Consider the following 12108-nt stretch of genomic DNA (forward strand, 5'->3'; position numbering starts at 1 on the left):
TCTTTATTATTTGCAAACAATCTTGAAACCACTCATTCTATTGGCTGCCACTTGGTTTACATTAAAAACCATTTTCTTAGAAACATTACGTCTCATAAATAGTCTGGTCAGAAATGACACTTGAAATAGTTTCATATTAGTACTTGTTAACAGTAAAGACTGGTTGCAATTGATAACTCCTTTCCGTTTGCTGATGAATCTCCATTTCCCTTAATTTTCCTTGTGAATTCATGTTTTGGGTAAATTCCAATGAATTGATCACATTTGTAGTGTTTTCCCTACTTCTAGATTTATTGGCATGCTTGACTTTAGTTTTAAATCCTTATGGTGTTAAATTTCTACATCTTAGTACGTTTGGGTGTCGAAATTTAAAAGCTACGTAAGTTTGAGAGCTCAACTTTGTAGTTATCTATCACCACACATGTGAAACTTATGTTTTCTTATTTATTATTATTATTATTTTTCTGGCTTCTTGTGAAATGATACAAACGAACAAATAACATTTTTTCGTCATAACGTAGAGTGAGCTCATCAGCGGCGGAGCATTTTCCTTTAAAATTTTCTCTATTGGTTTTAGCTCTTAAAAGTTTGACATGGTGTGGATTAATTTATATCAAGTTGAGAGTGATTATTTTACCAAATAATCAATCTTTCTCAATAGCGTATAAAAATAGAAAACTTTCTAGTACTTTTGGTAGTATAATGTTAAACCACCATTATTGTTCACATACAATAGTAGAAATAAGGGGAAGTTGGTACGTGAAATGTTAGTTAGAAATGTGGAGGGAAATGTGGAAAGAGGGGACCATCGTGGTGGGTCTAGCAGTTAGTTAGAAATGGAAAGGGATTTTAGGTCATGAAGTCAGAAGGGGTGGGGGGGTTGCAGAATTTTGGTGAATGAAAGAAGACAAACTCACTCTTTGAGAGACATTAGTACCAATGGGTTCTTGTTATTTTTGTTTTGTTTTTCATTTTGCTTGTATCTTTGTTTCAAATAGGGAAAGATTGAGATCCTAGTAGTGTTATTTTGTTTCTATTTCTTATCTTTCATTGTAAATACGTTGGGATATCAATAAAGTAGAATCACCACACTGGTGTTCTATCAATTTGGTATTGAAGCAATTGAAGCTGGGCAAGCGTAAGAAGATGGCTAAGAGAAGCGAGGAACAGTTGGATTTTGTGGAACAAGAAATTTTGGAAATGCGTATAGAGTTGAAGAAACTACCTGTAATAGAGGAGAACATGTCACTGATTTCGAGGAGTATCGAGAATATTAATGCACAGATGGAGATACAACAAACACAACAACGAGCAATTTTGAAATACATTGAAGGAATCATTCGAGAGAAGGCAGTTACAATGGTTGAATTGGAAGGATCTCCGAGCGGGGGGGACGGGAAGCGATTCTACTACTTAAATGATGGCTGGGGAATCGAAGTTTGATCGGAAGAATGAAGATGATAAGACATTTGATAGAAGCAAGTTTAAGAAGGTTGAGATGCCAATTTTAAATGGAACGGATCCTGACTCATGGTTATTCAGAGCGTTATTTTAAAATTCATAACCTAATCGAATTAGAGAAAATGTTAGTGGCTATTATCAGTTTTGACGGTCCAGCCTTCAATTGGTATTGATCTCAGGATGAGTGTGAATCTTTCAAGAGCTGGGATGATTTGAAGTAAAAAATGTTGACAAGGTTTCGAACGATAGAGGATGGAACATTGGTAGGTAGGTTTCTGACGATCAAACAGGAGACCACGGTGGAGGATTACCGAAATAGATTCGAGTAATACCTAGCTCAGGTGGCCTTTTTACAAACGGTTGTGCTTAAGGAGACTTTCATGAATGGGCTAAGGCCATGGTTGAAAACCAAAGTGGATGTCTTGGAACCATATGGGCTAACCCAAATGATGAAGCTTGCCCTTAAGATTGAGAACAAGGAGAGAGTGAGGAAAGATGTAGGCTGATTAGTGTGTATGGAAGTAGGTTTCAATACAATTTACCTAAGACCAAGGAAGGTGCAGAGATCAAAGCAGTAATGACCATGACTGGTGGAAACATTCCAATGAGAATGATCGCTCTCAGAGGAGTCACGACGGTGGATAACCAGAGAGAGGGACTTTCCAAACGATTAACGGATGCCAAATTTCAGGCTAGGAAGGAAAAAGGGTTATGTTTTTATGTGTAAAAAGTATTACGTTAGCCATCGTTGTAAAGCTAAGGATGCTGGTAGTATGTGGGAATGAGGAGGAGTTTGAGATAATTGAGGAAGATAGGGAAGAAGAAACAGTGGATGAGAATGCTATTGAGGTAAGGGCAGTGGAGTATTTAAACATTAAATTATCCATTAACTTGGTGGTGGGGCTGACCAATCCGGGAACTATGAAGGTGAAGGGAAAGGTGAAGAATGAGGAGGTGGTTGTGTTGATTGACTGTGGGGCTACCCACAACTTTATATTTGAAAAGTTAGTAACTAACCTGAATCTGCTATTGAAAGCTACAACCAACTATGGAGTAATTATGGGTTTAGGGGCAACCGTCAAAGGAAAGGGGATTTATGAGAAGGTAGAAGTCATGCTGGGCGAATGGAAAGTAGTGGGCAGTTTCTTACCATTAGGGCTTGAGGGAGTGGGTGTGATACTTGGTATGCAATGGTTGCATTCTCTTGTAGTGACGGAAGTGGTTTAGAAGCATTTGGTAATGTCTTTTCAGCACGGAGGAAGAAAAGTCATAACTCGTGGGGATCCCAAACTCACCTAGAAGGGGGTGAGTTTGAAGAGTATGATGAAATCATGGGAAGGGGAAGATCAATGATTTATTGAAGGGAATGTACCAGTTGCAACCATTTATAAAGAGGATGTTGAACCTACTGTAGATAATTCCATCTCTCCATTGTTAAAAAAATTTGCAGATGTGTTTGAATGACCAGAAACCTTGCCATCCAAGAAAGGAATCAAGCATCACATTAACTTAAAATAGGGTACTAATCCAGTCAATGTGAGGTCCTATCACTATGCACACCAACAAAAGGAGAAAATTGAAAGATTGGCTGATGAGATGTTGGCCTCTAGAATAATTCGACCCAGCACTAGCCCAAATTCAAGCCTCGTGTTATTGGCAAGGAAGAAGGATGTTAGTTGGCGGTTCTGCGTAGATTATCAAACACTTAACAATGTCACCGTACTAGACAAATTTCCAATTCATGTCATTGAAGAGCTATTTAACGAGTTGAGTGGTGCAAACATGTTTTCCAAGATTGATCTTAAAGTCGGTTATCATCAAATACGGATGCACCAAGAGGATGCGGAAAAGACAACATTTTGCACTCATGAAGGGCATTACGAATTCTTAGTCATGTCTTTCGGTTTGACTAATGCTCTTTCTACTTTCTAAGCTTTAATGATTGCGGTTTTTAGGTCATATATGAGGAGGTTCGTATTGGTTTTCTTTGATGACATCCTGGTATACAGCAAGAGGTTGGAAGAATATATACAACACTTGGAATTGGTGTTGGAAATTTTGTGAGCAAATGAGTTGTACGCTAATTTGGGCAAGTGTAATTTTGCTAAGGAGAGAGTTGGATATTTGGGGCACGTCATATATGAGAAACGGGTGGAAGTGGATCTTGAGAAGATTAGAGCCATTAGAAAATGGCCAGCTCCAACCAACGTGCGTGAGGTAAGAGGTTTTTTGGGCTTGACTGGGTATTACCGTAGATTTGTACAAAACTATGGCAGTATAGTAGGTCCTCTTACTCAGCTCTTGAAGGATGGGAGTTTCAAGTGGAATGAAGAAGCCAATGTATCCTTTGAGCAGTTGAAGACAACCATGATGACCTTGCCCGTGTTGGCCATGCCTAATTTCAATTTGCCTTTTGAAATTGAAACAGATGCATCAGGATATGATGTGGGGGCTATTCTAACTCAAGCTAAATGAATGATTGCCTATTTTAGCCGAACTCTAAGTATAAGGGACAAGGCCATACTAGTATATGAGAGAGAATTGGTAGCTGTGGTATTTGTGGTGTAGCGATGGAGGCCATACTTATTGGGCCGAAAATTCATTGTGAAAATTGATCAGAGGTCTCTGAAATTCTTGCTGGAATGTGTCATTCAACCACAATACCAAAAATGGATTGCTAAGTTACTTGGATACTCCTTTGAAGTGGTTTATAAACCAGGATTAGAGAATAAAGCAGCCGATGCACTGTCTAGGGTGCCACCTACAGTTCATCTAAACCATATTCTAGCTCCTGGCCTCATTGATTTGGTCAAAATACAAGAAGAGGTGGAAAATGATCCGAAGCTTAAGGTGATCAAAAGCATAGTTGGACAAGAACCAGAAGAGATTCCAAACTTTACAGTGCATCGTGGAGTTTTGCAATTCAAGGGGAGGTTAGTTATTTCCAAAACTTCTTCTTTATTACCTACCATTTTACATACTCATCATGATTCGGTATTTGGTGGACACTCTGGATTCTTGAGGACATATAAAAGAATTATTAGAGAATTTTATTGGGATGGTATGGAAAAGGATATAAAGAAGTATTGTGAGGAGTGCTTGATTTTCCAAAGGAATAAGACACTAGCCCTGTTGCCAACTGGGTTGCCAACCCACTTAGAAATACTGGATACCATATGGACTGATATATCTATGGATTTCATAGATGGCTTTACCTAAATCGGCTGGTCTCTAAGTCATATTTATAGTGGTGGATAGGATGAGCAAATATGCACACTTTATGGCACTCAAACATGGACACGGCTAAGTCAGTTGCTGAATTGTTTGTTAAGGAAATTGTTAGATTACATGGCTACCCAAGATCCATTGTATCAGACCAGGATAGGGTATGGAATGAATTATTCAAGTTGGTAGGAACAAGACTCCATAGGAGTTCAGCCACAAACCGATGGCCAAATAGAGGTGGTGAACAGAGGGGTAGAAGCTTATCTCAGGTGTTTTTGTGGGAAAAGACCAAAGGAGTGGACAAATTGGCTGCATTGGGCTGAATATTGGTATAACACCACATACAATAGCTCCATTGGCATCACACCTTTCCAAGCTGTTTATGGAAGGCTTCCACCTCCCTTGCTCTATTATGGAGATATGAAAACACCCAACTCTACTTTAGACCAGCAGCTCAAAGATAGAGACATTGCTTTGGGAACTTTGAAGGAACACCTACGCATAACTCAAAAGAAAATGAAGAAGCAAGCAGATTTGAAGAGGAGAGCAATTGAGTTTCAGGTTGTTGATATGGTTTTTCTAAAACTAAGGTCGAATAGACAAGTATCCCTACGAATGAAGCGTAACGAGAAGTTGTACCTGAAATACTTTGGACCTTACAAAGTGTTAGAAAAGATTGGTTCAGTAGCCTATAAGTTGGAGTTGCTGAGTACAACAACCATTCATCCAGTTTTTCACATATCTCAAATGAAGAAGACTTTAGGGGATCATACTCAGGTCCAACAACTTGAATCTTATCTATCTGAAAACCATGAATGGATGACACAGTTGGAGGAAGTGTATGGATACAGAAAGAATCCTAACACAAAAGATTGAGAGGTGCTGATCAGTTGGAAAGGTTCATCCCCCCATGAGGCCACTTGGGAAGATTGCAATGACTTCAAACATTCGTTCCCTGATTTCCATCTTGAGGACAAGGTGAATTTGGAGGAGGAAAGTAGTGTTAAACCACCATTACGGTTCACATACAATCGTAGAAATAAGGGGAAGTTGGCACATGAGATGTTAGTTAGAAATGTGGAAAGAGGGGACCATCGTGGTGGGCCCAACAGTTTGTTAGTAATGGAGAGGAATATTAGGTTGTGAAGACCGCAGAAGGGGGGTGTGCAGAATTTTGGTGAAGGAAGGAGGACTAACTCACTCCTTGAGAGACGAGAGTAGTATCAACAAGTTCTTGTTCTTACTTGTTCTTTATTATTTCTGTTCTGTTTTTCATCTTACTTTAGAGTTGTTACTTGTATCTTTGTTTCGGATAGGAAAGGAATGAGATCCTAGTAGTGTTATTTTGTTTCTGTTTCTTATCTTTCATTATAAATATGTTGGGATATCAATAAAGTAGAATCACCTCACAGGTGTTCTATCATATACCATACTCCTTATGTTTACACTACAAATTTAATTTAGTAAAAATTTGTGGATATCAAGTTAATGTCAGTAGGTTTCACTTTATTTCAAAAAGTGCATCGACGTGGTACATACTACGTGAAGATAGTACAAAAAAATTATATACTATCGTAATATAGAAGATTTTCTTGAAACAAAACAGATCAATACTGTCTGACACTTTAAGTTTTCATCACTCATGTTCACTGATGTGTTCTTTTTTCCATCGAATTTGGTGTTGATGCTACATCTCGTTATTGCCTTTTTAATTATTTTAGTAATTTTTTTTGCCTATTTGAAAGAAGGGATCGTTTGAAAGTGAGAAAGGTTTGGTTTTGTCCTGCGAGATAATTTCAAGAGGCTATTTAAAGTTTGGAAGGAAAACTTTAGATGGGATTGAAATGTTTTGCCTTTCTTGATTGCTTCATTCAAGGATGTAAAAATGGTCCTTTCCATCTCAGGGTCACTGAAATATGAAGTTTATAGCATAGATTTTGGGTGGGAAAGCGTAAGAATGTGTAATGAGTTATTGAGTCGTTGATAGAGATTTTTTTAACATATAGTAGAAATGGCGATGGTGGGATGGGGGTTATTTAAGGAGAAACATGAAAATATGAAATTTTTGTTCGTTGCTTTATTTGTTAAAGGTCTTGAATTGGATTTTGAGTCATCAACGATTTCTTAGCACTTATCCATGGATTAAATTGTTAAAAAAATCAAAGTTTACGCATTAACTTGTTATCTACATATGAAAGTTTACTAGCAAAAATAAATTTAACATTTTTTTTAAACTAAAGTAAAACAAAATAGGTTTGTAATGCAATTCTCCATATTGTCTTTAAAGTATTCTAAACTTTAAAGTATTCTAAACACTTGTAAGTTTTTATGTGAGTTTTAACTTTTTAAGGTATTTTATCTTTGTAAATTGAAATATCATATAGATTTTAGAAAAAGAGAAAATATGATCACTTAAAATAATTTTTGAAAAGTTCATAAATTTATGAAGCAAGTTAGTGCGAGAGAAACAAGTAAACCCAACTTTTTGGAAAAATAGTTTTTAAGTCTCCCAAATTCGTATATAATACTTTATGGGGCGTTTGGGGGAAGGGTTGGATTATGGGGGTTAAGGTTATGTAATTCAACCCCCGTTTGGGGAAGGGTTATGTAACCCTAGTTTTTACTCCTTAACCCTTCCTTAACCCTTCTTCAACACTTCTTAACCCTTCTTCAACTTTTCCTCAATCCTTCTTCACAACATTATCATAACACTTCATTCATAACTCTTCCCCCAAACACATCTTATCATAACACTTCCTCCATAACCCTTTCCCCAAACACATATTATAATCCTAAGTTTATCTTAATACTAGGTTTATCATAACCCTAACCCCCATAACCCAACCCTTCCCCCATAATATAATCCTGAATAAGTGCATAGTCAGTTTTATATTAATGTTGCTATTGATATAAAGGTAAATGCATAGTTATGTTTAAATTTGAATTTAAATTTAAATCATATAGTTCGTATACTTGCATAAAGTCAATTATTTAGTAGCATTGAAAGTATTTAAATTCGTATTTTGTAGGTATTTTGGAATTTATGTTCCGTGGATATATATATAAATATAAATATATTTATTTATTTATTGGAAAATTTTCATAAGTATAAAAAACTACTAAAATTTTTGCCGTTCGTGTAACAAAACTTATAAAGTTAGCCATTTTTTAAATATTTCGAGTTTGTTCTTCCGTTTTTCTTCTCTTTTTCGATGCAATTTTTTCTATCGTCTTGCTTCCTCTCCTCTTTTTTTTTTCGCTGCGATTTCTTTCTATCGTCTTTTTTATTTATTTTACGTCGTTTAGATTTGGATAACCAAATCTGATTTTTTTTATATTGTTTTTATTCTTTTTCTCTCTCTTCTTTTTTCCTTGTGATTTCTTTCCATCGTCTTTCTTCTTTTCCTCCTCTTTTTTTACGTCGTTTAGATTAGGATAATAAAATCTAAAAGATCGTGTATAAAGAATATTGAAAAAATTCATTTAGATTGAAGTAGCCAAATTTAAACGATCGTGTAAAAAGAAAATAAACGATCATGTACCAAAAGAATTTAAAAAAATCATTTAGTCAAATCTAAACGATCGTGTACCAAAAAATCTTAAAAAAAATAAACGATCATATAAACAAATCTGAATGATCATGTACCAAAATAATCTTGAAAAAAATTCATTTAGCTAGATTTAAACGATTGTGTACCAATTTTTCTTTAAAAACCGCTTAGATTTGGGGTAGCTAAATCTAAACGATCGTGTAGCCAAATCTAAACGACCAGATCTAAATGATCGTGTAACCAAATTAAACAATAGAATTAAGAAAATTAATCGTCTAGATTTGACTATTCAAATCTAAACGATCGTGTATCAAACAATAGCCAAATCTAAATGAACGTGTATCAAATATATTACGCGCATGGTTGACGGTGTGGTTGACAAGACATTTTTGTTATTTTTCATTGTGAGTATGTGAGCTTTTTTCTGTTTTCAAAATTATTTTATACGATATAAATATTTTACTACTTTGTTATATTTTCGAAAGATTCCTTATTTATTTTGGTGTTTAATTAATATGTTAACATGCATATATAGTTTAAAATTATAGGGTGATAAGTTTAGAAAATAAGACACCGAACAATTGGGTAAATATAAACATCAAAATATTAATTATAAGTCTACGAAGATTAACAAAAATGGTCTGTCCTTGTTTTGTCTGTTTTAGGGTAGCCATGTTACCTTTCTTTATGCCTTCTTTTTTTCTTGTTTGAAATAGCCATTAATGAACCATCTAATTCAAATTTTCCATTTGAGTCAACCTGCTTTTTTTAAAACTACGATAAGAAGAGACTCGATAACATTAATGGAAAATCTACAAATAATTAAGGAGATAAGTTTGTAGTGTGAACAAGAAGAGCAGTACTCCAGTAAAGTAAAACTATATAGAAAATTTTTTAACCTCTCGACGTTGATAAAACACAATGTACATTAATTCAACTCTGTTTATTTTGACAAATAAATAGGAATAGACTTTTTTTAAAGGAAAAAAAAAGTAATATTTTCTAACTTTTCACACGTTTTAATTAATACTGTAATTGATATTACATATAATTTAGATTCTCACATTATGTTTTTAAATTTTACATATGAGAAAAAAGATTTATAGTTACAAGTATGTAGGTAGTGTTAAGAGTCGCCACCAATCATTTTTACGATGTGATTAGACACAGAAATATAGTTATAATTTTTAAATAAAATTATTAAAAAATGATTTGCAAAAATTAGAGTTGAGTTTGGAAGTCATTTGTATATAAGGAAAGTGTTAGCACCTCACAACACCGGTTTAGAAAACGGTGGACACATTTCAAATCTTGAATTGAATATATTTTTTAATTACTTTTAAAACTAATGTTTTATTTTACCTCTCATTACTCCAATATTTGAAGCAATGGTCTCATAAAATAAGTGGAGAGCATTCGATCAATTAGACTATATTGAAAAAAAATCTTCTCACCTCAAGAAAGTGATAAATCAGTACAATATCTCAAAATGTGACATAGGAATAGCCTCCTAATAAATATATTTTTTTAAAACATCAATTAAAATCATTTTTTTCTTGGGATCAAATCTTGGACACCTAAAGGTGTGATCACTCACCTCAAGAATCCTTAAAAATCAAACTCCCAAGTTTTCTAGATTCCGTCGTAGGATTTTGTTTAAAAAAATAGTATAAGTTCTTAGAAAAGATTGATTAAGAAACCTTATAAAATTATAGATTAAATTTTGAACGTTTAAAAACATAAAAAATGATAACTTTAAAAGAAAAAAAATTCTAAATGGTTTAGAAAAAGAGTTTTGTGAAAGATTTGAAAACTCGGAGAACTTTAAATTAAAAGGATTTCAAAACATTGAGAATTTTAATTAGAAAGAGTTAGAAAATTTTAAATAAAAAACAAAATGAGACTTAATAGAAAATTAGATAAGTAGAAACAAGAGTAAAGAAGCATTATAATAAATTATGCAAACATAAAATAACATATTGAGGTTTTAATAAAAACATATTGGAGATCAATTTCGAACTTCCAAAGAATCGGTTTCTTCACCTCAAGAATTCTAAGAAATCGGACTCCCTAATTTTTTAGATTCCGTCGTTGGATGTTGTTTTAAAAGAAAAAATAATTTAAAATGTTAACAAACTTAAAATATTATTAGTGATAACATATTAAATTGGCCACAAAAGAGGGAGAAAAATAAAATATTAAATAACATATAAAAGAGAAGAACATATCAAATAAGCAATAATGAAGATGAGAAAATATTAAAGAAGCAATAAATAATGCTATAAAAAGAAAAAAAATTAAAAATACTAATTAAAAGAAAAGAAAAATTACAATGTATAGAGAATAAAACTTAAGAATAAATTAATAGAGAAAAGACAAAATAATAAATAAAAAAGAGATAAAAAACGAGGTATAAAAAATATGTAATAAATAAAAAATCTATAAAAAAGAAGGTTTCAAGATAATAAATAAATAATTACAAGAGAAAGTAAAGTAGAAAAATAATAACAAGAATGATAAGTAAATATTTAATTATTTAGTTTTTTTTTTACATTTTTTTTATGAAAGCCTGGAGAAAGATAAATAAAACAATGAGAATAGTAAGAATACGAAAAAAGAATAAGAAATTTTGGAACCAATCACGAATTGCCACGTCTGAAAAAAATCGTATTTGGGATTAACTAAAAATAGAGGAGTTCTCTTTATTTGTAGGTTGGAAATATTTGACTCCAGAAGGTGTAGAGACAATTCTCCCAAGAGCTAGAAGACTCTCCAACTCCTAAAGTCGACCACCCTAAAAAATCAAAGATTGAAGCTCCTTTGAAGATACAAGCTTTCTTCTAAGACTCCAACTTCAATAACATGCTCGAAGATTGGAGCTCTTTTGAAGATACAAGCTTTCTTCCAAGACTCTAACTCCAAGAACATCACGTGCTTCGCTTCCTCAAATCAAACATAAGCATCCAACCGATAGAGAATTAGAGGATCAAATTTTAGAGATTGGACCATATCACATCAAATCAACATAAATACAACATCAACACAAGTTCAACTCCACAAACTAAATTTCTCTAGAAATCTCGTGTGAACAAAAATACTTTGAAGAAAAAATAAACAAAATAATAAAAAGAAGAAGAAGAAGAAAAAAAAAAGAAATATTGAAATTCCAACGCACTAAACTCACTTGTTATTTGAGGTGAGAATTATTAAGACCAAAGCCCTACCATACACCTCCAACTAAGTTAGAGTTTCTTGTGTGTTGAATAATTCTTGGAATTACAAAGATAAATATGAAGATTTAGCTTGGGGTTGCTAGAAGAGAAAATAAAATGGATGTTATAGATCTTTTGATTTTTTTTTTTAAGAAGATAGGAAGGTTAAAAGAAGTAAAGGATATGAAGGTTAAAGATTTAGATGAAGATATAATGTGAAGGTTGTAAAAATTTCTAGGGCTTTTTGTGTGACCTTTTCTTTATGTTATGTTGTGTCTCCCATGGATGAAGAAGAAGATATTATTTATAGCAAAAAATGCTTCTTCAAATGACTAAAAATTCATAATGGCTAGTTTTTTTGAATTTGAAAATAATGCTAACTTTAACATTCATATCAAAATGGCATGGAGTCTTTAATAACTAAAATCAAATTAAAAAAAGTTACCATCTTAGGTATTTTTCCATCTACCTTAGTTACCCTAATTAGATGGTTTAGTTACTTTAATCAAACTACCTAGGAAACTTGAAAATAGTTAAATAACTTTTTTTTTAGAAAATGGTAGTTAACCACAAAATTGAAAATAAGTTAAATTATTGTAAAAATTAATCTAACAATTAAATTGATTTTAAATAATGTTCGGATAAAATTAGGTGACTAC

This window comes from Cucumis melo, chromosome 12 (genome assembly GCF_025177605.1).
Source record: "Cucumis melo cultivar AY chromosome 12, USDA_Cmelo_AY_1.0, whole genome shotgun sequence".
Classification (NCBI taxonomy): Eukaryota; Viridiplantae; Streptophyta; class Magnoliopsida; order Cucurbitales; family Cucurbitaceae; genus Cucumis; species Cucumis melo.